Source organism: Aquarana catesbeiana, linkage group LG01 (assembly GCF_042186555.1).
Source record: "Aquarana catesbeiana isolate 2022-GZ linkage group LG01, ASM4218655v1, whole genome shotgun sequence".
Taxonomy (NCBI): Eukaryota; Metazoa; Chordata; class Amphibia; order Anura; family Ranidae; genus Aquarana; species Aquarana catesbeiana.
In genome coordinates this window covers 502,561,534-502,589,309 of record NC_133324.1, presented here as the reverse complement: position 1 = coordinate 502,589,309, position 27,776 = coordinate 502,561,534, and positions in this window count along the sequence as shown.

Sequence of the window (27,776 nt, the reverse complement as noted above, 5' to 3'; positions counted from 1 at the left end):
GGGTCGAGTCTATATTCAGAGGTTGATAGGCAGAGTGCAGGTCCAAAACAGTTATCAGCATGTCCTTAGGGGGTCAGTGCTACATACAGATACTCCGGTCTCTGCTGTGGAACTCTGCAGCTGCTCCAGGGTTACCTTAGGTCTCTGTGCTGTCTCTCTGATTAATGCCCTCTTTGCCCGGTCCATGAGTTTTGGTGTGCGGCCGTCTCTTGGCAGGTTTGCTGTTGTGGGGGCTCGTCTGGGATACTGTTACTCTGCAATCAACCCCCTCTAGATTGAGGGCACCCCAATAGCACTGGAATGGACCCCGCCACTCTAAAAGTTCAAGATGAGGGCCCAACAAGCTCCAGCCAAGCAAAGGGTGCTGAAGGAGTAGCTCCCTCCTCGGGACCTCTGGCCATAATGGGGCCAGAGTTCTTTACAGCCCTGGGAGACTTTGTATCCAAATGCCAGAAGGGCAATTCAGTTTGTGCAGGGGCTGACTATCAGAAGCTAAGATTCTTCTCAGGGAGAGTTCCCATCCCCTCTGGAGAGGATAATTTTGACACTTGGTTTGATCAAGCTGTCCAAGCAGTCGAAGAATGGGAGGTAGCCGATACAGTAAAAAGACAGAGATTGATTGAAAGCCTGCGGGCTCCAGCTTCTAAAGTGATTCAGAACCTAAAAAGAGAGCCCAGCTGTGCTGCCTCTGAGTGTCTAGAAGCGATCCGAGAGAACTATGGGGGGACTGAAGACCAAAAGGAGGGTGAAAAGCTATCAGACTATGTCAAGCAACTAGATCAGATTCTGCACCAAATCATAATGAAAGGTGGGATAAAAAGCCAAGAAGCAACCAAGAACTTGGTATCTCAGATGATCAGAGGAGCACAGCCACTGGATCCTATTGTGCTACAGTTTCAGGCCCAGGGCTCAAGTAACCTGCGCACTTACTCCAAATTAATAAAAACCATCAGAGAAGAGGAGGCACTCATTACAGCTAAGGTACCAAGACCTAAGCTTACGTTAGACACAAACAGGGTGCCTCAGCTTGCATCATACAACTGGGACCCGAAGTGTACAGTGGCTCACCCCAGAAACGACAACGCAACCAGAGGGCAGCGGAAGTTAAAATCCTTACAGAGGGCTACCACTGATGCCTCTGAATGATCTGGTAACCCACCCGCTTTGACCTGGACTACCGGGTCAAAGTCAATGCACACCAGACCCCCAGAGTTCAAGGTGGATCAAAATGTCCGCAAGAGAGGAGTACAGATACAAGCCATCAATCAGGTCCAGCCTGCCACTCCTCACAAATTCCCACCCAAACTAGTGGGACCTTCTCCAGTTGTCTCCATCCAGGTAGAGGGAATTTATACCAAGGCCCTCTTGGATACTGGAGCTCAAGTGACTCTTCTTTACAGGGAGCACCTCAAACACTTGCCACTACAGAAGTTAGAAGAGTTGGAGATATGGGGCCTCAGGACTCGGAACTTCCCCTATGATGGTTATCTACCAATCAAACTGGCCTTTCACCCATCCGTAGCTGGGAAGGCGGAGACTTTTGATACATTGGCGGTGGACTGTCACCGTCCTCCAGGAGCTAGTAAAAGTTCCCTCATCATAGGGACTAATACTGATCTTGTGAGAAGGCTGTTAGCACCTCTGATTCAAGAACAGAACACTTCAACCCCCAGTGTACACCCCATGTTCAGACAAGCCTATCAGCACCTGGTACTGGAAGGGAAGGCCCCACCTGATGGAGTGGGAAAGATCTGACAGGTGGACCGGAATGAGAAAGTATTACAGCCCGGTGAGGTAGTTTGTTTGAGAGCATCCATCATCTGAATTGGAAGCAACCAGGCCCCTTCATCGTCCTTGAAGCAGACAGTCAGAAAGAAGAGATGGGGTTGGAGATCATTCCTGAGGTGGTGTCAAAGAAGACATTACAGAGAAGTCACGGAAAGGTTTCAGTTAGTGTTTACAACACAACAGCCTCACCTGTGAAGATGCCAGTTCGGATGTTACTGGGGCAAGTAAACCCAGCCACCCCAGTCTCCCCATGTGATTTGGGGTGTGGTAAAGGTGACAAAATCCCTGAAGAATTCTACCCAAAGAACACCCCTCTCACACCTGCCTGGATGGAAAGGGCCAAGACTCAGCTCAGCTAAGATGGCGAGATGCCTTTTCAAAGAGTGAGTTTGATGTTGGGTGCACCAAAAGTGCCAAACACCGGATCCGCCTGGAGGAAGACAAACCCTTCCGAGAAAGGGTCAGACGGATCCCACTGGGAGACTTGGAGGACTTGCGGGAAGAGCTGACCGAGCAGAAGAGAACAGGTATTATCCACGAGTCTCGGAGTCCATATGCCTCTCCAATAGTGGTAGTGAGGAAAAAGAAGGGGTCGTTGCGGTTGTGTATCAACTACAGAACACTGAACCGAAGGACCATTCCTGGCCAATATACCACACTCAGGATATAAGATGCCCTACAGAGCCTGTCAGGAGCGAAGTGGTTCAGCGTGTTGGATTTGAAGAGTGGACACTACCAAACCCCCATGCACCCTGAAGACAGGGGGAAGCTTTAATTACCCCGGTAGGCTTCTTCGAGTTTGACCGCATGCCTCAAGGCCTGTCTGGCGCCCCAGCCACCTTCCAGAGATTGATGGAGAAGACTGTGGGTGACATGAACCTGATTGAAGTGTTGGTATACTTAGACAATATCATTGTGTTTGGCAAGACTTTGGAGGAGCATGAAGAACGCCTGAAGAGAGTCCTGAAGAGACTCCATGATGAAGGCCTGAAACTCTCCATGGAAAAGTGCCAATTCTACCAACCTTCAGTAAATTACCTGGGTCACATTGTGTCCGCCGAAGGAGTGGCTACAGATCCCCAGAAACTAGAAGCTGTCACCTCTTGGCCCAGACCCACAAACGTAACAGAGCTTAGATCATTCTTAGGGTTCTGTTCATATTACCGGAGGTTCGTAGAGGGATTTGCTAAGATAGCTCACCCACTCACTGAGCTGTTGAAGAACCATAAAGACATTGACCCAGACTCAGACAAGCCCGGAAAACCAGCGGAAGGGCCCAGGAAGAAGAAAGAGTTCATCCAAGACCAGTGGACCCCTCAATGTCAAGAGGCTTTCAAACAGCTGAAGTGGAGCACACCCTGCCAAACCCTATGAACTGCACGTGGATGCCAGCCGGGAGCATGACGGACACTTAAGGCCTGTTGCTTATGTGAGTTGGAGCCTGGCACCTGCTGAGAGGAACTACCCCACCCACAAGCTTGAATTCCTGGCCTTGAAGTCGGCAGTGGTGGACAAACTGAGAGACTACTTATATGGCGCAGAATTCGTCATCATGACAGACAACAACCCTTTTACATACCTACTCACTACTGCAAAGCTGGATGCCACACGCCATAGATGGTTGGCCGCCCTATCAGGTTTTACCTTCAGTTTGAAGTACCGGCCAGGAGTCCGGAACAAGGATGCAGATGCTTTGTTGAGAAGACCCCACTGTTCCCAACACTCCCCAGAAGATTGAACCCACCTCACCCCTGATGGAGTGAGTGCCCTTTGTGAAGGAGCAGAACAACAAGTCAGAAGTGGAGCCAGAGCTGAGGACGTTGGAGTGTCCACTGCTGGAGTGCCCAGAAGCTACTGTAACGTCACCCAAGTCGGGGATGAAGGTCTGCCAAAGCTATCCAAGAAGGATCTGCGAAGAGACCAAGTGGAAGACCCTCTCTGCGGCCTGGCATTGAAGGCTGAAGGAAGCCCGCTTGCTGCACAAGAAGTGGGATTGGTTGCAACTACAACAAGGGGTGGTCTACCGAAAGGGCACCTCTGAAGACCCTGAAGAGAAATGGCAGTTGTTTCTACCAGAGAAGCATAGAGAGAAGGTGTTGATAATTATCTGCAAACAACTCCCAGGACTGCCAGTGTACCAGATTCGACCAGAGGGATGTACAGGCCCACTCAAAACTTGCCATCGTAATCATCTCTTGCCCCTGTCGGGGACAGTTCGGGTGCCACCACAGCAAGCTAAACCGTCCACATCCACCACTCCTCGGAGATCCCGACCAGTGACTAGATCACAGGCTGTACCTCTTGTTGAAGAAGATGAGGACAGCGAGGATGAGGAAATGGGAAAAGACTGGTTGTGGTTGTCTCACACACCAGAGCTTGTTACAACTCCACCCCCTCATCCCACGGTGGCACATAGTGGAGCTCTTCGACCAGAGGCCCCTGAGTTTGTACCTCAAGACAAATCTTCGGAAGATCTGGAGGATCCTCAAACCTCTTCGTTAGGAACAGACCCTGAGGACCTTTCTTCTTGTATTGAAACAGAAATACAGGAAACTGAAGTAAATGAACAGGAAGAAGAAGGGGATGAAGATGATACCAGTTTGCCTGAGACACCAAAGGAACTGAGAGTGAAAAGAATCATTCACCCACCCAAGAGACTACCTTATGATACCTTGGGTGAATGCTCCAAAGAAATTTGCTTCACTTCAAAAAGGACTCTTGAAGTGCCTGATCCTTCCACCGCTGGTTTGGTGGAGGACAACCCCATCTTACCCCCTGGTACACCTTTACAAGGCACTTCGGTGTCAGTAGCAGGTAGTCAGAACAGTCTCCCTCCCTGTGACAATTGGTGGGAGGCTCCTCTGTCAAGTTTGTCTCATGGTATGAATCGTTTGAGTTTAAACTCTGATTATGATAATGCAACTTTGTTATCATGTGTACACTAACCCAGTTTCTCCGCGTGTATACAACAGCATGTAACAGGTCACAAATTTCAATTATCTTTGGGGACCAAAGACTTTAAGTGGGGGAGTATGTAATGTCACAGAAGTGGAGCAGCGCAGTTTTCCCGGTCCTGTGTGTTGAGAGGGCTGTTGCCCAAGATTTATATATTACTTTTCCACTTTGCAGCCTAGTTCAGAGGATTGCTGAGACTCATAGTTCTACAGAGCTTCCTCACTGCTTAGACTGTGTTTGACTGCAGGCCTCAAAGTTTGCCTTTTACATAACATAGAGTGTTTGGTTGCACTTTCCATAGAAGAGGAAGTTTGTACGTGTTTCACACAACCAAGTTCACAGTTCACCTACCATCTTTATCCTACTTTAACATTTGCTTACTCATTGGATTACAAATACTGCAGTATAATAAGGCTAGCTGAAGAAAGAAGAGCAAAGACTTTGCCATTCACTATAAAGCGCTTATTATTTCTCTTACACACATACAGATTGCAGTGCAACCTAGGGGAAGCCCTTGAGTATATGTACTGTGTTGCCTTGTTGTCTAATACTGTATAGTGTACTGCAGGTTAGGAGTGTGTTTGCGCAGCTGCATTGGGAGTGGGAAAGTGCCCAGTGTCAAGGTTTTACCACCCTGAGCATCAGTCCCATTTTGACACACGCCTGCATGCGTTACTCATGTGATCTTTGAGTCTGAATACTTACATGCACCTTGATTATTATTGTTTTAACTTTGTGTATCGGAATCAATATTTTATTTTATATCCTAAACCAGTTTCCAGTAAACTTACTGTGTGTTTAAAGTACAAATGGTGTGAGACGTTGTCTATTCCGATAGCAGGTGGAGTGACGGATACCCAGGTAACAGTGAATTACAGTATATTGTATTATAATGGTGTTGCTTCTTACCATTGGGTCTCACACAAACACTACCACACAGTTGTGCCTAGGGGGTTGAGGCTATATTCAGGGGGTGATAGGCAGAGTGCAGGTCCAAAACAATTATCAGCAGCTCCTTAGGTGGTCAGTGCTACATACAGATACTCCGGTCTCTGCTGTGGAACTGTGCAGCTCCTCCAAGGTTACCTTAGGTCTCTGTGCTGCCTCTCTGATTAATGCCCTCTTTGCCCGGTCCATGAGTTTTGGTGTGCGGCCGTCTCTTGGCAGGTTTGCTGTTGTGCCATGTTCTTTCCATTTGGTTATGATAGATTTGATGGTGCTCCTAAGGATCAGCAAAGATTTGGATATTTTTTTATAACCTAACCCTGATTTGTACTTCTCTACAACATTGTCCCTTACTTGTTTGGAGAGTTCCTTGGTCTTCATGGCAGTGTTTGGTTAGTGGTGCCTCTTGCTTAGGTGTTGCAGCCTCTGGGGCCTTTCAAAAAGGTGTGTATATGTAATGACAGATCATGTGACACTTAGATTGCACACAGGTGGACATCATTTCACTAATTATGTGACGTCTGAATGTAATTGGTTGCATCAGAGTTTTTTATGGGCTTCATAACAAAGGGGGCGAATACATACGCACATTATAATTTTTTTATTTCTGAAAAATAGCTGTATGTATATATTTTTCTAATTTTACTTCACCAACTTAAACTATTGAGTTCTGATCCATCACATATAATTCAGATTAAAAAAACATTGAACTAAAGGCTGTAATGTAACAAAATAAGTAAAAAGCCAAGGGGGTGAATACTTTTGCAAGGCACTGTACGCTGAAAGACCGTATCATGCAAAAAATGAATGAGCCACACTTTGATTTTTATGGGGTGAAGTTGTTCTTTCTTTCAGGATCTATCCAGATGTACCCTCATGCAAGGCTTTGCGTCCTCTGCTGTCCGTCATTCAAGAGGCAGGCCTCACCTACCATTGGGGCTTCCCAATCAGCTTGCAAGTGATGAAGGAAGGCAGACAAGTTATACTGCGTAATAAGGATGACTTACCACACTTCGTCTTTACTCTGAAGCTAGGAAATGTCGACTTCCCTGACTGGAGAGGTTCTTTGGAGCTTCCTACACTTGCCCTCCCTTAGCCTTGGTTTCCCAGCAGAGGCAAGGCCCGCTCCGGACGCCGTAAGCACCAGACCTCTGCTACCTTTCAAGGTCCCTCTACTCCCAGCGACTGATGGGATTGTCTCCTTCTCTTTGGTGTACTTCATCTATCTAGATGTCCAGTTTGGTCCTCACTTCCTTGGACTTGCTGGGGTCGGAAGTCACTAGCCTCGGGGGGCTGGACCCGGGGACCTTGGTTCATGGTTTACTTTAACACCTTGTTTATGTTGCTTCTGTTTCCTATAGCATGGGTTCATCTTCCTAAAACCTGGTGAGAATTTATGGACATGGCCGATTATCGTTCCCCTACTTGTTTCCTCGCACAGCTCAGATGCGGGGCGGAGCTTGGAAGAGCAGGGTTTCCTTGTTTTGTTTTGTCCTCCTCATCGTGGTTATAGTTCTCCCAGTAGGCCTATCCAACAGTGATATAGATCCCAAGAGGGATTGCTGGCTGAGGCCCTATAATTGGGTCATGCCCTGTGCCTAGCTTGTGACTATCTCAGGTAGTGGGCGGGTTAGGACCAGCCTGTTACGTTCTGTTACATTTGTCAGGTTTATATGTCAACATGCTTCATGTTTTAATGTCTTTTTTTACATGTTCTCTTTTCTTTTTCTCTGTTTATTGCTCTACACTATTTAGGGCACGTTCCTCGCCTTCCTGCTCACACCATGATCATTGCTGCTCCCTCTGGTCCAACTGCATACCTCAAGTACTATGACTTCTTTTAAGGTAATCCCATAGAATGTTAGGGGTCTCTGCTCCCCACACAAAAGAAGCAAACTGTGGGTGGAATTGAAAAGGTTGGGGCTCAGGTGTTATTTCTGCAAGAGACAAACTTTACTTCCCAGTCCATGCCTAAATTGCCCACTCATTTATTTAACCAGTGGTTCCTTAGCACGTGTACGATCCCTAAATCGAAAGTTACGGCCATATCGATACATAAGTCACATCCCTTTAAACCAACAGGGCATTTAGCGGATCCCCTAGGTTTTTCTAAAGGGTAAGATAGCAGAGACAGTGTATACTTGTGTGACAGTATATGCCCCTAACGCTAACCAGATTACATTCTTAGATACAACTCTAGAATGGCTGGCTGCAGTTAGGAAGGGCCTTCTGATTATGGGGGGACTTTAATGTGAGCCCAGACCCCATGCTCAACATATCCCACAACCGACCCACCCACTCGTATAAGTTTCTGAGGCATTTCTGTAAAACTCTCCAATCTCATCTTTTGCTGGATAGCTGGAGGATACTGCACCCTTCGGACAGAGACTTCAGCTATTACTCAAAAGTGCATGATGTTTATACTTGCATAGATCTTTTGTGCGTTGATCATCTGACTCTCGAGCTGCTGTAGGCATTGTCCATAGAGAATATTACTATTTTGGATCATGCACCTATCTCCGCCACTTTCACCTTTCCACAAGGCAACCGTCGCACTTGGTCGTGGCGGTTGAATGAAAATCTCTTGGATGATACTGTAGTTGTAGTGGGAGTTTCAGACACTCTCACCCAATATTTTAAGGAACACGCTACCGCAGATGTGGCTGAAGGAATGATTTGGGAGGGACACAAGGCAGTGGTATGTGGCGAACTAATCACATAGGAAGCCAGGTGCAAGAAGGCGAGACAGGCTGATTTTTAGAGGGTCCTGTGCAGAACCTGAGGCATTACAGACGTTATTGGAATTGAGAGACCTTTTTTCGCGTTTACTGGACTGTAAAGTCTGAAAGCAATTTGGTTGTATTTCCCATAAATATTATGAGTATGGTAACAAGAATGGGAGGATGCTTGCCAGAGCTCTCCGGAGACATCAGGCACAGACGTATGTTCATAAACTTCAGTCACCCTCTGGAGGAGTAGTTTCTCATTCCTCTAGGATCGCCTCGCTGTTCAGTGATTATTATGTCGAACTTTATCCACGGGATGCCAAGATGACGCTTGAGGCTCGGGCCTCTAAACTGTCTGACATTCAGGAATACTTGACAATCTCTGATCTCCCACCTCTGTCTGAAGCCAACAGATGGCCATGGAGTCTCCCATAGAATCCTCTGGGAGTGAAGCGACCGTGAAGTCTCTGCCCAGTGGGAAGAGCCCTGGCCCTGACGGGTATATCAAAGCATAAGAAAAATGGGGAGATAACTGCGCTACAGTGAAATACATAAACAATAACAATTATAGCTGCGATTCATCTATGCAACACAGACACAGTGAAATTAAATAAGAAAAAAAGGGGGGTGAATTGCGCTAGAAAAGATTGGTGATCATATACATCATCACTAAACCAAATATTTAGAAGTAAGTGAAAAGTTCCCCTTTAGGGTATACATAACACTTATCAAATTAGTAATCAATCCAAAAATTAAACGTACAAAAGTGATAATTAAAAGTCCATGTATAAAAATAAATCACCCAAGTGATATAAAAGTATCTTAAAAAAGTTCCAAAAAACATAGGTTCTTGCTGTGAGAAAAAAAAAAGAAGCGTGCTTGTTCCACCACCGTGAAATCAGACTGGCCGCTTACCAGAAACTCATGATCCCCCGTTACAGAGGATCAGAGGAGGCTGTTTGTTAATACTGCTTCGGACCACGACCAATGGATCAGAGACCTTAGATCAAGATGGGACATCAAAGACTGCAGGGTCAGGCTAAAGATGATCACACTGACAGGTACTCAGACATCAGCCCACAGCATTGCAGATGGAATCATAGAAGGAAAAAAAGGGCTCCATATAGTGTAAAATCATTGACTTTATTGGATAAGTAAAAGGTTAAAATCACATGTTAGTAGACAATAGTAGGCATGTAGTGTAGTCTGGAGCGCCGGCCGGAAGCTCACAGACAGCCTGTCCTACTGGAAATAACAGCAGCAATGGGAGGTGATGAGAACACGTGTTCTCGTTACACTCCAGACTACACTACTTTAATTTTTGGATTGATTACTAATTTGATATGTGTTATGTATACCCTACAGGGGAACTTTTCACTTAGTTCTAAATATTTGCTTTAGTGATGATGTATATGATCACCAATCTTTTCTAGTGCGATTCACCCCCTTTTTTTCTTATACCAAAGCATATGCATATATATATATATATATATATATATATATATATACTATGTCACCTTCCTTCCCTACATACCTGGCCCTATGTGTAGGTATTTTAATTCCAACGCTAATGGGAAACGAATCCCCCCTGAGGCCTTGTTGGCTCATATTGCGGTACTCCCAAAAGAGGGCAAAGACCCCACTTTGACACAGAACTATCGCCCGATATCCCTGCTGAGCGTAGATGTAAAAATGTTAGCAAAAATATTAGCGAATCATTTAAAACACCTTATACCCCATATCGTACACCCTGACCAAACGGTATTTATTGTAGGGCGGGAAGCACGCAACAACTCCCTCAGAGCTGTCCACCTCATCCACTGGGCCCACTCTTGCCAGAAGCCTAGCTCCTAGGCTAGGAGGCATTTGACCGTGTAGATTGGTCTTTTCTGCGAGTGGCCTTAGAAACCTTAGGATTAGGTCCCCAGATGCTGACATGGATTATGGCCTTATACTCGACACCCACTGCCCAGGTTAAAGTGAATGGCCTTTTCTCCTCCAGGTTCCTGATCAGGAATGGCACGAGACAGGGGTGTCCTCTCTCCCCCCTTATATTCGCCCTAATTTTGGCGCCTTTATTGCGCTCCATAAGGGCCAAACCAGATATTAGGGGGTGAAGGTTGGGAATACGGAACACAAGTTATCGGCCTATGCTGATGATGTGGTGTTTCATCTTACGGAGCCCTTGATCTCGCTGCCAAATCTTATGAAGGAGCTTCAACAGTTTGGGGTACTCTCTAACTTTAAAATCAACTATTCTAAATCCGAGATTTTACCGATCGTGCTCCCCTCACCACTGGCAGCGAGTCTGCAAGAGGTGTTCCCTTTTACAAGTCCTCATTAAAATGCTGATGCTGAGACTTGCTTGCTGCAGAGAGTAGGAACACCAGTGGCCGGGTTCCCTAGGCAGCAGTGTGCCCTAGGCGGCTGCCTAGTTTGCCTAGTGGTAGCACCGGCCCTACAGCTTACCGATCATTTTGAGACCCTTTTATAATAGTAATTGCCCCACATTACTGGCTGCAGTTAGACAAGATCTTCAAAGTTGGTCTAAGACTGCATTCACATGGCTAGGGCGGGTGAACATTATAAAGATGAATATCCTCCCATGTATTCTCTTCTATATTCAGATGGTGCCTGTGCCCCTGCCTAATACCTTTTTTTTCAACACTTACAAGTATGATAACTAACTTTGTGTGGAATGCAAAGAGACCCCAAATAGCTATGCAAGTGTTGAGCCGCTCGAAAAAGGCCGGAGGTTTAGGCGTGCCCGATATCAGGAGGTATTACAGGGCTATCATTCTCCAGAGGAGAACGATAGACAATTTTAAATTGGAGCTTCCATACCCAGTCTAGGCTCTGGGTCTCCCTGGGAAAAATGTCTAGCAGGAAGGGGGAAGCACAGGGGGCTGTCGGATGCCACCTCACCTTTAACAAGTCAAGTTCTTAAAGTTCGGAATCGACTTAATTGTTTACACTCTCTGGCCCCCCCTGTGTTTTCCCTGGCCCCCCTCAGGGGCTTTTGCTGGTTGACCCCGGGGGAGCAGATATCTTTTTTGGAAGCTGGGCAGATGACACAAACGTCAGTTGAGGTAAATTCCTTAAGACTGGTAGACTCCCTACACTTGAAGCCCTTAGGGCTCATCATGGAAGCTTCCCTATGGACTTCTGGCGACATGATCAACTTCGTAAATTTTTTGCTACACAGGGCCGCCCTATCAGGAATATTTCTGCACTTATGCCAGAAGAGCCTATCCCCCACATGGTCTCCTAAATCTACCAACTGTTGGGCTTTGCCACCTCTGTCACTAAGCCACTTTATATTAGGGAATGGGAAAGGGACTTGGATGTTGTTTTCCAGGAGACAGCTGGACCATTTGTATCAGCTCACTCATTCTAGCTCCATAGAGTCTAGAACCCAAGAAACGAACTATAAGATACTGACTCGCTGGTATCGGACACCTGCTGCTTTGTCACGGATCTATCCCTCTGTCCCTGACCATTGCTGGAGAGGCTGTGGACACCGTGGTGCACTGTTACACTTGTGGTGGGAGTGTCCGGTGGTCAGACCCTTTTAGGAGGCTATTAACCACTAACAACCGGCCCATAGCCGAATGACGGCTACAGGGCAGTTGCTTAACTCTGGGAGGGCGTACTATGACGTCCTCCCAGAATCCTGCTCTCGTGTACCCCCTGGGGTACGCTTCCGAGAACACCCGTGACCTCTGGACCCGGCGCATCATGGATCACGGTAAATGGCCGCTAATCGCGGCCGTTTACCATGTGATCGCTCCGTCTAATGTCATGACACCAGTTCCTCCCTCCCCCTCTGTACCGATCGGTACAGAGGGGGAGGGATCGGATGGCAGCAGCGCTGTGGGCTGGATGTGTAGTGCCCACAGCGCTGCTCTGTGACAAATGCAGTCATATCCAGCCAGCCATCTATCCATGCTCAGCAATACCCTGCACTACTCTGCAATACCCTGCACTACTCTGAAATACCCCGCAATACTCTGCAATACTCTGCCATACCTTGCAATACTCTGCAATGCTCTGCAATACTCTGCAATGCCCTGCAATACTCTGCAATACCCCGCAATAACCCGCAATACCCTGCAATACTCTGCAATACTCTGCCATACTCTGCCATACTCTGCAATGCTGTGCCATACTCTGCAATACCCTGCTATACTTTGCAATACCTTGTCATATTCTGCAATACCCAGCCATACCCTGCAATACCCTGCCATACTCTGCAATACTCTGCAATACCCTGCCATACTCTGCCATACTCTGCAATACCCAACCATACTCTGCAATACCCAGCCATACTCTGCAATACTCGGTGATACCCAGCCATACCCTGCAATACCCTGCCATACCCAGCCATGCGCAGCCATGCTCAGCCATACTCGGCTGTACTCTGTATGTGGCCAGGCTGTCTCACACATGTGATATCGCCGTACTCAGGAGGAGTAGGGGAATCTATTTTGGGGTGTCATTTTTGGTATGTACATGCTATGTGTTAGAAATATTGTATAAATGGACAACTTTGTGTTAAAAAAAATGTGTTTTAACCACTTCCCGCCCACCGGCCGTCATATGACGTCCTTGACTTTGTGCGGGGATATCTGAATGATGCCTGCAGCTACAGGCATCATTCAGATATCAGCTTTTTCAGCCAGCGATTCCCTACACCATAAGAACGATCATAGCCGCTGTTCCACTGCTTGATCGTTCTTATGGGAGGCGAGATGGGACGTCCCCCCTCCCGCCGCCCTCAGATGCCATATTCCTATTACAAGGGATGTTTACATTCCTTGTAATAGGAATAAAAGTGATCAAAAAATGTATTGTTTGGAAAAAAGCATCAAACTAAAATAAATAAAGTAAAATGAACAATAAAAAAAAAAAAAAATTAAAACGCCCCTGTCCCTGTGTGCTCGCATGCAGAAGCGAACACATACGTAAGTCCCGCCCACATATGAAAACGGTGTTCAAACCACACATGTGAGGTATCGCTGCGATCGGTTGAGTGAGAGCAATCATTTTGGCCCTAGACCTCCTCTGTAACTCAAAACATGTAACCAGTAAAAAAATTTAAAGCGTAGCCTATGGGGATTTTTAAGTAGTGAAGTTTGGTGCCATTCCACGAGCGTGTGCAATATTAGAGGGTGACATGTTAGGTATCTATTTACTCGGCATAACTTCATCTTTCACATTATGCAAAAACATTGGGCTAACTTTACTGTTTTTATTTTAAAGTACAAAACTGTTTTTTTTTTTTTAAAAAGTGTTTGAAAAATTCCTGCGCAAATACCATGCAAGATAAAAAGTTGCAACAACTGCCATTGTATTCTCTAGGGTCTTTGCTAAAAAAACATATATAATGTTTTGGGGTTCTATGTAATTTTCTAGCAAAAAAAATGCTAATTTTTACATGTAGGAGAGAAATGTCAGAATTGGCCTGGGTGCTCCGTGCATGTTGGGCCTCTGTATGTGGCCACGCTGTGTAAAAGTCTCAGACATGTGGTGTCGCTATACTCGGGAGTAATAGCAGAATGTGTTTTGGGGTGTAATTTGTGGTATGCATATGCTGTGTGTGAGAAATAACCTGCTAATATGACAATTTTGTAGAAAAAAAAAATCTTGATTTTGCAAAGAATTGTGGAAAATAATGACAACTTCAAAAAACTCATCATGCATCTTTCTAAATACCTTGGAATGTCTTCTTTCCAAAAAGGGGTATTTGGGGCGTATTTGTACTTTTCTGGCATATTAGGGTCTCAAGAAATTAGATAGGCCGTCAGTACTTCAGGTATGATAAATTTTCAGATATTGGCACCATAGCTTTTGGACTCTATAACTTTCACAAAGACCAAATAATGTACACCGATTTGGGTTATTTTTACCAAAGATATGTAGCGGTATAAATTTTAGCCAAAATATATGCAGAAAAATTACTAATTTGCAAAATTTTATAACAGAAACAAAGAAAAATGCATTTTTTTACAGAATTTTCGGTCTTTTTTCTTTTATAGCGCAAAAAATAAAGAACCCAGTGGTGATTAAATACCACCAAAAGAAAGCTCTATTTGTGTGAAAAAAGGACAAAAATTTCATATAGGTACAGTGTTGCATGACTGAATAATTGTCATTCAAAATGTGAGAGCACAGAAAGCTGAAAATTGGTCTGGTTATTAAGGGGGTTTAAGTGCCCAGTGGTCAAGTGGTTAAGTCTGAGCTAAAGGAAATATTGGGCTTGGATATTCAGTTCTTTCCGCTGCAGAAAAGCACCTTGCTGCATCTTCTAAATGTGGCTAGATGCTTGCTCCCAGTTTACTGGAAACGTGCACGTGTTCCAAGCCGAGAGGAGTGGATACGGAAGGTGCAGGGGATTAAGGAAACTGAAGATCGGGTGGCAACTTGTAAGGGCACTAAGGAACAGTTTAATTGTACACTGTGGACAGAGCACACTTCTGACCTGGGGCATGCCTCGTCTGGCCTGGAGGAGGCATTGTTGGAGCTCGCTGACCCGCCCTCATTGGACACCCCAGACAATGCAATTTACCTGATTAGACATATCTTATAGCCTCAGATGGACTATTCTGTCTTTAGTACTTCTCCTTTGCAGCGGTGATCATTGGTGTGAGCATCCATCAACATTTTTCTAACGGAAGCACAGGTACATGCCTTTGGGAGAGGGTTTACCCCATCTCTCTACTATTCTTTTCCTTTTCTTTCTTTGTTCAATTATGCTATTGTTCTGAATAGGTCTATCACAATTACGATAACTGGCAACATTTTTTGGATATACCATCATAACACCTATTTCCTCTAGCCTCAACCCCTCCCTTCCCTCCTGGCCCCAGGGAGGGGATTTATTTATTTATGGGTTCTGTCCTGCATTAGCTCGCTCCAGGGTGGAACCTCTGGGTAAAGGAGGTCTGATGGAGGCCTATTAGGTCCCCCTCCTTCGCCTGAGACCTGTGGGACAGAACCACGCTGGTCCTGTTCTTGTGGACAGGACAATTAATAAAGGAATGTATTGCGGGATAACACAATAAGGACGATAGATGTGGTGCCAAGAGCCAAACACCTTAATATCCCGCTCATCCTGTTGTCCACAGATGCCGAAAAGGCGTTTGACAGGGTGAGCTGGACTTTCCTTCTGGCCACCCTGTGACGCCTTGGTATGGTGACCTCCATGTTGTCATGGATATCTGCCATTTATTCGTCACCTACTGCGTCGGTTAAAGTAAATGGGGTAGCTTCCAACCCCTTCAAGATAAGCAACGGCACGAAGCAGGGGTGTCCGCTCTCCCCGCTTCTCTTCATACTTACCTTAGAACCCCCATTGCAACACATTAGGCTTAACCCTGACATTAGAGGACTTGAAACAAGTACATACCATCATAAAATTGCTGCTTACACAGACGATCTGTTGTTTTACATCTCAGAACCGCATACCTCTCTACCGGTCCTCTTATCGGCAATACGCCAATATGGTGACCTTTTAGATTTCAAAATCAATCTGCAAAAATCAGAAGTGCTTAACGTCTCCCTTACTCCTAACTCACAGGCCCGCCTCTGTAGCAACTTTCCCTTCCGGTGGTCTCCCCAGGCCATCCAATATTTAGGCACTAAGATTCCTTCAAACCCACATCTCATCTACCAACTTAACTTTCAGCCCCTCCTGAGTATCTTCTCCTCGGATTTAGAGAGATGGAAGAACTTGGCGGTTTCATGGTTTGGTAGATGCAATGTTTTAAAGATAAATATCATGCCGAGGTTGCTTTATCTCTTACAAGCTCTACCAGTTAGGATACCACAGACCTTTAGCACATTACGTATGACCTTCATTAGGTATATATGGCAGGGCAAGCCTCCGCAACTCAGAAGATCCTTATTACAGAGACCAAAACTCAGAGGAGGGGTTGGCCTCCCCGATCCAGCCCTGTACTATACAACAGTTCACATAAATAGAGTGGTGGATTGGTGCAGACACCTGCCCCATAAGCTATGGGTCCGCCTGGAACGAGAATCTGTTCCATTTCCCCTTGAGGGTCTGCCTTGGAGTGGAACCAGTTTCTCCAGATTCCCCCCTCTGCATCCACTAATTGAGCACACCTTGCAAGAACTTAATAGATACTTTAAATTGGCGGATACGCCCAGCTTTCCCTCGCCTTTAACGCCTATAATTGGTCACCCAAATTTTTTACCGGGTATCTCTAACAAATCCTTCCGGCTACAACAGGATCATAGCCTAATCAGAGCTTCTTCTTTTCTGGGTCCCTCAGAGTGGTGTGACCCCTCAAGCATATACCCTGGCTTTAGATCGTCCATCTTGGGTAGATGGAAGTTATTACAACTCACTCATTTCCTCAAATCCCTCCCGGAAATCGGCGGTTTCCACGTCCTTTGAAGAATTGTGCCTGGGAGATGAGCCTATACGGAAATCCCTTTCCTATTTGTATAATATCCTACTTGCTGACACATCCCAACACGACCCCCCATACCTGAGGATGTGGGAGAGGGACCTTAACACTATGTTCACTGAGGATCAAAAGAATCGCATACTCGTTTTTGCCCATAAGTCCTCCTTATGTAGCAAGTATCAAGAAATCACCTATAAAATCTTGACGCGCTGGTACAGGACCCCCACTGTGCTAGCGTCTATATTCCCAGGACATAGCCCACTGTGTTGGAGATGTGGCACACAGAATGGCACATTGCTGCACATCTTCTGGGAGCGCCCGGTCCTGACCCCTTTCTGGAGACAAGTACTGGAGATCATTTACAAGCTCACTGATGTCGCTCTCCAGGATAACCCGGCAGCAGTGCTTCTAAATTTGACTCCCTTGTCCGGAAAGCGATATCACAAATCTCTTTTGATACACCTCTTGAAAGCAGCCAGGGCGTGTGTCCCCAGTGCTTAGAAGCAGCAGTCCTCACCGGCAGTGTCACAGTGGTTTGCTAGGGTTTGCGATATTCAGCGAATGGAACAGCTCACAGCTGCCCTGGGGGAAAGGGAGGAGGAACACAACACCCGCTGGACACACTGGAACCTCTTCCTATTTTCAGATGAATATAAGTCCTACATCTGAGTACCCTATCTTAACATAAATTAAAGTATCGGGTCGCCGGCCCTGCTAGAGCTCTACATGCGCTCCCCCTTTCCTTACACATTCCCTTTTCTGCTCCTCCCTCTCTTTCCCTTTTTTCTTAACTTTCTCATGGCTTGCAGAAAAATGTTGGTATTATTCCTGCTACCCCAATGCTCAGAACTATAACATATACGTAGTTTAACGTTTGGCTTAGGCCTCTGAAGGGAGATGCTCCCCTTTTGTCCTACTCATTGGCCTACTATGGGTTTTGCTGGTTTAGAAGTTTCCCTTGTTGCTCTGATGAAGCTACAGGATTAAACAACAGGAGAAACTTTGGACTACAGTCCCTTGTTTTAATATAACGTAATAATAGAAACTGAATTGTTATCCCATTAATGTACAAAAAATGTCTAATGAGTTCTTGTCCTTGCTTAGTATTGGAGGAAGTTGGATGACATGCTTGAATTCTTTCCTTTTTGTATAACCCGCAACCCTTAAATAAGGATTTAAAAATAAATAAATAAATAAAGGAATGTATTAATGTCCACTTGACACTGCATGCGCCAGCCTTGGTCGAAATCTGTTTCAGCCTTATGACGTTTCTTCTAGTAGGACATTTTTAACATGTGCCGATACAGTGTATGCCACTTGTTGGCGCTTGCACCAGTTTATGTACATTGCCTTTTTTTTTTCTTTTATATTTCGAAAATTTTCAGGACAACTATTTGTCATTTGTATCTTTTTACTCTCTTATAAATAAAGATTACATTAAACAAATGGTCATTTGCACAGTCATATCAAAGATAAATGACACCCAGAAGTTTCTTTTCAATTGTTTTTTATTGAATAGTTGCAAGTTACATAGATATATTAAGTAAACCATCTTACAAATTGTAAAGATGAATCCAGATATGCTATTAATCAACTTAGAGCAATTAAGATACAGTCAGAAAGGTTATCAACTATAACTCAGTTCCCCAATTGGGGGGGATTCATTTGTTAAAACAAAGAGTTACAGAAAGCAAGGTAGTTATCAAAGTTAAGAAAACAGAACCAAACATAACATAGACACCATATAATGCCAAGACATAAAGAATTCCAGAGATAAGATCCTGTTGTGGTCTTCAGGTTATGTATCCCTTATCGAAAATCTGCTGAGCCAGCAATTCCAATTATTGTGAAATTTTTGTATAGAGTCTATACCATATGCTAATGTTCTTTCATATTGGGCAGAATTCTGCATTTTTGTTGATGGTTTCTGACACATTAGGGGCTTTATTAGTTTTCCAAAGATATGCCATAGTCATACGGGCTGCCGTGAGAATTTGTACAGTCAGGAAATTGAATTGTTTGGGAACTCTATCTAATTTTAGATGCAAGAGAGCCATCTCCGGTGTAGGGGAAATGAAGAAGCCTGCGACTTTGGATATACAGGGAGAATATCCCATTCCAGAAGCTGCGTAGGCTTCTGCACTTCCAAAACACATGAATCATAGTCCCGTATCTCCACATCCTCTCCAACATTTGGTTGTGGAGTCAGGAAAGATTTTGGATAACTTAAGGGGACAAGATAGCTTCTGTTTAGAATTTTTAGGAAGTTATCCCAGTGATTGACACATCTGGATGCCTTAAAGGTAATTCCTCTGGCTTGATTACATTCCAAGTAACTGGAGATGGTGCCTAAATCTCTTTCCCATGCCAGCATTGGGGTCGTTTTGATACAACTATCGTCAGGTTGTAGATGGACATAGAATGTTGAAATGCCTCCCTTTTTAAATGGTCTAGCTTGGAGCTCCTGCCAGATCTCTCTATTTACCTCTATGGATCTTGTATCACTTTTTGTAAGTAAATGTTTTACCTGTAAGGTTTCATAGTTGCTATATTTCAGATTCTCCATGTCAATATCTTTAATGTATTGTACCCTGTGAAAGGTCCAAGGTCGTGTTGTTATAGAAGGTATTATGTATTCTAATACTGGAATAGGGGCAGTGATATGCATGTTTGGAATTTTTTTCCCTGAGATTTTGATGACTCGCATCGTACATAGATGCCTGGATAGCAGGGAGATTGGGTATATGTACTGGGAGGCCAGTTCTGGCTGCTAATAGTAAGGAGATAAGGTCTGAGGATTCCGTGAAGGCCCTTTTGAAGGAGACCCATTGTCTATCAGAAGGAGATTCAAACCATGCATGCATTTGTTCTAGCAATACTGCTTTTATGATAGGTTTCCAATGCTGGGAGGCTTACTCTCCCTTGTTGTTTTAGCTTTTGTAGTGTAGAAAATGCTATTTTTGGGATCTTTCCTTGCCATATAAAAATTTTAAGGAGGGCGTTTAATCTTTTGGAAAAAGCTAGCTGGTATATTGATAGGGGTTGTTCTAAAAAGATAGAGAATCTTGGGCAGTACCATCATTTTTAATTGCAGCTGTCACGTACCTTGGGGACGAGCCCGACTTGCAGGGGATAGCCTCTCTTGCAGGTCCGACTCGAGGGCCCTGGTAGGATATACAGGAAGCACAAGAGTCAAGAGTGGCATGAGTGCCTGGCAGGATCAACAGCAGGAAGTGGGTCTGGAACTCAGGAAGCGCTGTGCAGTAGAACTTCAGACTGAGCTGGAAGGTAGACTAGAACCTGGAAGGAGCTGGATCAGCAGGCTGGTGCAGCAGACTGGAACCAAACAGCAGACTGGAACTGGATAGCAGACTGGAACCGGATAGCAGACTGGAACACTGGTACAGCAGACTGGAACCACACAGCAGACTAGAACCAGATAGCAGACTGGAACACTGGTATAGCGGACTGGAACAAAACAGCAGACTGGAACCGGATAGCAGACTGGAACACTGGTGCAGCAGACTGGAACCAAACAGCCGACTGGAATCGGATAGCAGACTGGAACACTGGTGCAGCAGACTGGAACCAAACAGCAGACTGGAACCGAATAGCAGTCTGGAACTGAAGTCAGTATACTAGGCTGGAGAGTCAGACAAGCCGTATCGATAGCCAAGTGGACTGTGGATAAGCCAGAGGGTCAGGCAGAAGAGTAGTCAGACAAGTCAGGGTCGGATGCAGGCAGAAGACAGGGATGGTCGGAGACAAGCCGGGATCAGATGCAGGCAGATAACAAGGATAATCAGGAACAATCCGGGTCTTTCTTACAGAAACAGGTTCTCAAGGATCAACACACGTAAAGCTGTAGAGCAGACAGCAAGATCCCTGTGTGACAGCTAGGTTTAAATAGCCCGCCTGGTACACGCGCATGCGCACAGGCGCGTGCGATCGCGCAACTGCACGCACAGGACGCTTGTTACTGGCAGGATCTTCCTGACATTGCCCCCCCCCAAGGGGCAGCCTCCGGATGCCCAACCGGGCCCATTTCTCAGGATGGGTTCTCTTAAAGGATTGAACTAAGCTTTTAGCATGGATGTTCTCCTCAGGCTCCCAAGAGTTCTCTTCCGGGCCATACCCCTTCCATTTGATCAGGAATTGGGCTTGATTATTCCTCTTCCTGCAATCAAGGATGGCTTCGATTTCAAATTCTTCCTCTCCATTCACTATTACAGGATCCGGGGGATTCAGATTCCGTTTAGGAAAAGGATTGGAGACAAAAGGTTTCAACAGGGAGACGTGAAAAACAGGATGAATCCTGAGTGAGTCCGGGAGTTCCAGCTCATATGCTATCTCATTAATTTTCCTTTTTACAGGAAAAGGACCCAAGAATTTAGGACACAACTTCTTGGAGGGACACGTCAATTTCAGGTTTACAGTGGATAACCATACAAGGTTACCTGGTTCAAGTAGTAATTCCCCTCGTCTTTTCCTGTCGAAAGTTTCTTTGTTACATTCTTGAGATTTCGTCATGGTTTCCTGTAATATTTGGTTATTGGAAGAGAAAAAATGTATTGTTTCCTGGACTGCTGGTACCGAACTTTCAGGAATGGAGTTAGGCAAAAAGGAAGGATGAAACCCATAGTTAGCAAAAAACGGACTTTGTTTTGTGGCAGAATGGACAGCATTATTATAGGCAAATTCAGCCAAGGGAAGCAGAGAGAGACAATCATCCTGAGAAAAGGAAGAGAAACAATGAAGATATTGCTCGAGAGTCTGGTTGGTCCTCTCAGTTTGGCCATTGGTCTGGGGATAATAGGCGGTGGAAAATGATAGTTCAATTCCTAGGGCTTTACACAGGGCTCTCCAGAATCGGGAAGTAAATTGTACTCCTCGGTCAGAAATGATATTAACCTGAATTCCATGGAGTTTAATTACTTCTCTAATGAACGTTTGTGCCGTTTCAGGAGCAGTGGGAGTACCCTTCATCGGAATGAAATGAGCCATTTTGGAAAACCGATCTACCACCACAAAGATGGCAGTGTGCCCTTCAGCCGGAGGCAACTCAACAATGAAGTCAATGGACAGCATCTTCCATGGCCTGTCTGGGACAGGTAGAGGTTTCAGTAATCCCCAGGCCCTGGTTCTACTGACTTTATTCCGAGCACAGGTGGTACAGGATTCCACGTATTTCTTGCAGTCTTTAAGCACTTTGGGCCACCAGAAGGTGCGCAGGACAAGATCAGCTGTCTTGGTAATACCAAAATATCCTGCTAGTGCGTGATCATGACAAAGTTCTAGAATTGTGACCCGTAAGCCTTCAGGTACAAAAATCTTAATTCCGAACCAAAACAGACCATCCTTTGCTTGTAGTGTTGTCCCTATAGCAGGTACCGACCCTACTGAAGCTTGCTTAATCCGGGAGAGTAGATCTTCTTGCAACATGAAAAAATTTCCTAGGGAAAGGATCGTATCTGGAGGTGAGGTTTCTTGAGGCTTGTGGAACATCCTAGACAGAGTGTCAGGTTTTATATTCTTAGAGCCTGGCCAATAGGTCACGTGGAAGGAGAACCTGGAAAAGAACAAGGCCCACCTGGCTTGTCATGGTCTCATCCTCTTTGCCGATTTCAAATATTCCAGGTTTTTGTGATCTGTGTAGATCAGAATAGGATGAGCAGCTCCCTCCAAAAGGTATCACCATTCTTCAAGAGTGAATTTTATGGCCAGTAGCTCCCGATCTCCTACATCATAATTCCTTTCTGCAATTGATAATTTGCGAGAAATGAAGGCTACAGGGTATAACAAAGCTTTGGTCCCTTGTCGCTGGGAAAGAACCGCTCCAACAGCACTCTCGGAAGCGTCCACTTCCAGGACAAACGGTAAAGAGGAATCGGGATGCTGCAAAACAGCAGCAGAAGTAAACAGTTTTTTGAGAGGTTCAAAGGCGGATTGAGCTTCTGGCGACCAATGAAAACGTACCCCTTGTTTGGTCAACTGAGTGATGGGGCCAATGATGGCTGAAAACCCCTTAATACATCTTCTATAGAAATTGGCGAAGCCAACAAAATGTTGGACTCCTTTCTTGTCAGTGGGGGCTGGCCAGTCAAGAATTGCAGCAATCTTATGGGGGTGCATCTTGATCCCTTCCACGGAAATAATTAGTCCCAAAAATGGAATGCTCTCTCGCTCAAACTTGCACTTTTCAGCCTTAGCGTACAAGCCATGTAGCCGGAGTCAAGCTAAGACACACTTAACATGTCTGCAGTGGGAGTCCAGGGAGGAAGAAAAGATGAGAATGTCATCTAAGTAGACTATGACGAACAGATCCAAGTAGTCCCGGAAGTCATTGTTTATGTAATACTGAAAGGTTGCAGGGGCGTTGCATAGTCCAAAGGGCATTTCCATGTACTCAAAGTGCCGAAGCGAGTGCGAAAAGCTGTTTTCCACTTGTCCCCTTTTCTGATACGGACCAGGTTGTAAGCCCTCGGAGATCTAATTTGGTGAAAATGGTAGCAGTCCCCAGTCTCTGGAATAACTCTGGTACCAAGGGGAGAGGGTACCGTTTCTTAACAGTTATTTTAATAAGTTCCCGGTAGTCTATACAAGGGCGAAGAGAGTGATAGTTCTTTTCAACAAAAAAGATGCCTGCGCCTGCTGGGGATGTGGAGGGCCGAATTAAACCCTTTTTTAGGTTCTCATCTATGTACACTTTCAGTGCACCTTGCTCCAGCCTGCCAAAGGGGACTTCTGCTCCGGGAAGGAGCTTGATGGGGCAGTCGTAGGCCCGGTGAGGAGGAAGGGTTTCAGCCCCTTTTTTACTAAAGACATCTACAAAGTCATGGTAGACCTCAGGGACCGACTGGCATAGCTCAGAATCTGTGTTTAGACATAACAGAGCAGGGGGTTCACAAGAGTCTTACAGAATGCAGAACTGTTGGCAGTACTGAGATGGAAATGTAAATTCTCCGGAGACCCAGTTTATAGTAGGGTTATGGGCTTGTAGCCACAGCATACCAAGAATAACAGTAAACAAAGGGGAAGCAATGATGTCCAGGCAAAGTAGTTCTTGGTGCAGATTGAAGATGGTGACTGGAAAGATGAGTCCAAGAAGCAGCTACAAGCTCCGGAGTCAATGATAGCGGGAACCTGTAAAGTCTTTCCTGGGAGCTGCAAAGATATAGAAAGAGTCAAGTGAGAGGAAGTCTTAGGCCAAGCAGTCACATCATCAGAGGAGACAGACAGGCACTTACGGAGCTTATTAGGACAGTTCCTGACATAGTGTCCAGGTTCCCCGCAATACAGACACAGGTTATTAGCCCGGCGATGTTGGCGTTCCTCCATCATGAGAGAGGGGCGAAGGACTCCAAGTTGCATGGGCTCAGGGGTATCAGGTGTAGCAGCTGGACTAGAGGTGGGTGCAGGATGTGTATAGCTGGGGACCTTAGGCAACATCCAGGTTGGGCGAGTGGACCCAGCACCTCTTTCTGCTCTTCGCTCCCTCAACCGTCGGTTGAGACTGAAACCAAACAGCTGACTGGAACCGGATAGCAGACTGGAACACTGGTGCAGCAGACTGGAACCAAACAGCAGACTGGAACCGGATAGCAGACTGGAACACTGGTGTAGCAGACTGGAACTGAAGTCAGTATACTAGGCTGGAGAGTCAGACAAGCCGGATCGATAGCCAAGCGGACTGTGGATAAGCCAGAGGGTCAGGCAGAAGAGTAGTCAGACAAGCCGGGGTCGGATGCAGGCAGAAGACAGGGATGGTCGGAGACAAGCCGGGATCAGATGCAGGCAGATAACAAGGATAAGCAGGAACAACCTGGATCTTTCGTACAGAAACAGGTTCTCAAGGATCAACACACGTAACGCTGTAGAGCAGACAGCAAGATCCCCGTGTGACAGCTAGGTTTAAATAGCCTGCCTGGCGCGCGCGCATGCGCACAGGCGCGTACAAGCGCGCAACTGCACGCACAGGACGCCTGTTACTGGCAAGATCTTCCTAACAGCTACTATGCATCCTAACCAGTTCAGTTAGAATTTTGCAATATGTAGAATATCTTGGGAAACTGTATAAGTGGTAGAAAGTTAGCCTTATATGTGTTAACTGAAGGGGATGTAAGGACAATACCTAGGTAGGGTAATTTGCTGTTTGTCCAAGTGTATGAAAATTGTTTTTTTAAGGATTCTAACAGTAGTTTGGAAATATTGATTGGTAAAACAGTAGACTTAGTAGTGTTCAATTTATAGTATGAAATTTTGCTAAAGTTATTAATGATATTTTGGACAGCTGCCAAAGAAGAGTTTGGGTTGGTGAGAGTGAGGACTACGTCGTCGGCAAACAATCTAATTTTATGGGGTTGACCTGCTACATTGATGTCTTTGACTTCTCGGTTGTTTCTAATTGATTCAGCAAGGGGTTCTATTATTAAAGTGAAAAGTAGGGGAGATAAGGGGCATCCCCGCCTTGTACCATTAGAAATTTGGAAGGCTTCGGACAATGCATTGGATGTAAAGATGTTAGCGGAGGGGTTAGAGTATAGTGCAGAGATAGCTGACAGGGAAAATCCTTGAAGTCCGAATTCATTCAGGATAGCTTGTAGGTAGCCCCAATGGATCCTGTCAAATGCCTTTTTGGCATCGAGAGCTAAGAATGATGTAGGAGCTTTCCATAATTCAGCTATACGTATGAGATTCAGCATACTATGGGTGCCATCAGGAGCCTGTCTACCCTGAACAAATCCCACTTGGTCTGTCTTGATTGGCTTGGGGTAACAGTTGCCAGTCTGAGAGCTATAATCTTCACAAATATCTTAAGATCCAAGTTTAACGATGATATGGGGTGAAAATTTTGTGGGCAATCAGGAGCTTTCTCTGGCTTTGGCAGTGTCACTATCGTAGCTCGTAACATTTCAGAAGGAAAAGAAGTGGTAGATGCTGCTTCATTAAATAACTGTTTGAAATGTGGTGTTAATGTGTCTGGAAAAGTTTTATAATATTCAGGCATGAACCCATCAGCCCCTGGTGATTTGTTACTTGGTAATGATTTAATGACAGCCAGAATCTCATCATCTCTAATAGGGGAATTTAAATCCTCGAGTTCTCCTTTAGATATCCTTGGAAGAGATACTGATTTTAAGAAGTCAGCTATTAGTGATTCAGATGGTTGAGGGGTCAATGGGTCATTAGCTAAATTGTAGAGGTCTTTATAGTATTTGGGGAAGACATTCGCAATATGTTCAGGGTGGAATACTTTTGTTTGGGTTTCAGGATCAGTAATTGAGGCTAATTTGGATTTAATTTGTCTTTGTCTGAGATAGTTAGCTAGAAATTTTCCTGCTCTATTTCCCTGGGCGTAGTGTAAGGCTTTAAGTCTCCTCAGAGCATTTTCGTGGTTCGACTCTAATAGTGTTTAAATTGGTTCCTATATTGGGTAAGTTCAATTAGTTTATCCTCTACCAAGGTAGATTTATGTTGAGATTCCATCTGTTTAATTTTAGGGATAAAATCAGACATAAGTTGTATTCTATGCTTTTTTTCCCTGGCTGCATTCTGTATCAATATGCCTCTAATAAAGGCCTTATGGGCACACCAGACCAAGGAAGAGGATACCTCGGGTGTGACATTATTGGTAAAAAATTCTTGTAGTTTGTTCTATATTTCTGCTTTAAATGGCGGTCTGGAAAAAAGACTTACATTATTACGCCACATATAGATTAGGCCGTAAAGCATTTTGTTCTATAATTGAGATTGCAATGGGAGCATGGTCTGACCAGAGAATGGAGTGGATATTTGCTGCAGTCACTCTTTCTAGCGTTTGCAGGTCAGACACAAAAAGATCAATTCGTGTATAAATTTTATGAGGGGCTGAATAATAAGTGTAGTCCTTTTCCGTGGGATTAAGGCAGTGTCATATGTCATAGAGATCCTCATTATGTAGAAGAGAGTGTAAGGGGGGACAACTTTGTGATCTTGCAGTGGAATCCAGCTTGTGGTGCACAATAGCATTAAAGTCTCCACAGATAAGAAGAGATCCTTTACGTATTTGACAAATTTTCTTTAGCACTTTGTGCAGGAAAGCAATTTGATGTGTATATGGAGCGTAGATATTCGCTATGGTATATGTGATATTATTGATGTTGCACACCAAAATAATGTATATTCCATTTTGGTCCAATGTGGTGGAGTGTAGGGTGAAAGAGACAGAATTTTTAATTGCAATTAAAGTTCCTCTCTTTTTTTCACTTGCATTTGGGAATTGTCTGGGAATTGTTTATGTGTGCGTTTTGGAGGTTTGGCGGCTGGGAAGTGGGTCTCTTGCACACAGATAATATCTCCTTTAAGGTTTTTAGCTTCTTGCCACATAGCTTTACTTTTGAAGGGGCTGTATATATATATATATATGTATATATATATATATATATATATATATATATATATATATATATACATATATATATATATATATATACATATATATATATATATATATATATATATATATACATATATATATATATATATATACATATATATATATATATATATATATATATATATATATATATATATATATATATATATATATATATACACTGCATCCAGTGTAGCCAAGCCTATATCTGACTGCAGGCCATTCCTGGTGTACTTTCTATAATATAGTTCAGGCGGTGTACATAGTACACAGTACCATGCACCCATAGTGCAGTTGCTACTACTTTTCTGGTGGTGTACACAGTACACAATACAGTGCACCCATAGTTGTTATTACACTTCTGTTGGTGTACACAGTACCGTGCACCCATAGTGCAGTTGCTACTACTTTTCTGGTGGCGTACACAGTACACAATACAGTGCACCCTTAGTTGCTATTAGACTGCTGGTGGTGTACACAGTACCGTGCACCCATAGTGCAGTTGCTACTACT